Raw genomic sequence first — 1,196 nt, forward strand, 5'->3', positions numbered from 1 at the left:
CCTCGCTCAGCCAGTGAGCGGCCGGTCTGTAGGTGGGATCCGAACCCTCGGCGGGAGCGCCTCCGCGCTTCCCAAGCGGCACACTACAGCAGTGCGCCACCGGGCCGGCCCTTGAATAGTAATATTTTGAGTCACATTTTCTTCCATAAAAACTATTCAAGAAAGAATATTGGCTGGTAGTTACAAAATATTTTTTTTTAAAAAGAAAGACCAACAATGGGTCTTCCCTCCCCACTATTCCCAGCGTTAAACTCTCCAGCTTCTTTGTTCTGAGGTGTGGCCACAGGAATGAGTTCTGGTGAAGCACATGTGGGTGGAAGTGAACTTTGCTTGGTACAGGCCTGGCCTATTAGAACATCTGCCATAGGCTTCCGTATATATTTGTCCTTTACAATTGAGAGAATTAAGCCCAGGCACCACAAGTAAATTTGAAGACACATGTCAGCAATGGGAAATTTACCAACCAAACTACTTGGGTCCTTGAGTTTGTTTTTGGAGGAAAACCACGAAGCAGTATTGCTTGATATTTCAAATCCTNGCAGCTAACTTTGTATTGACTTAGAGAAGTCTGTTACATAAGAATATACTGGAGAATAGCTTGTGTGCTAAATTTACTTTCAAATTCTGTATCTGTCAAATACTCTTTGAATATCTCAAAATATAGAGGGAAATATTAATCATAAGATTTTTTATTTAAGAAACATAGACTGTATCCTCCAATCAAAATGGGTTTGAAAATTTAAGATGTATAAAATATTTAAATGAATTTGCAGGATTTAGGCTTCATATATTTTAATAGAACAATATGAACACGTTGTGTTATTGATTAGAAAGTGTCATAAGTGTCACTTTCTAATTTATTTTCTTATTTTTCATGGGGAATTGTTAAGTTAAAGAAAAGTTCAAGTCTCCTTCATCTGTATGAAGCTGTAGAGCACACTGGCTGGATTCCACTTCTCTGGTAGTTACTGGTTCCTTGGAAATACCTGCAGAGAACAATTTTGGAGTGGGACATGTCAGAATATCTTCCGCTTTCATCTTCTGTCCCAGTTGTTTATGATTGTGAGCAGTCTTAGGCAGTGACTTGTTGAAGAGGATTATATCCCAAGAAAAACTGTGCTCTATGGCATGAAGATCTGTAGAAGAACCTGATGCTGCAAAGAAATGGCTTATTTCTTCTGGATGTTCTAAGGAAA

The sequence above is a fragment of the Galeopterus variegatus genome, unplaced genomic scaffold, assembly GCF_000696425.1.
Source record: "Galeopterus variegatus unplaced genomic scaffold, G_variegatus-3.0.2 Scaffold11106, whole genome shotgun sequence".
Taxonomy (NCBI): Eukaryota; Metazoa; Chordata; class Mammalia; order Dermoptera; family Cynocephalidae; genus Galeopterus; species Galeopterus variegatus.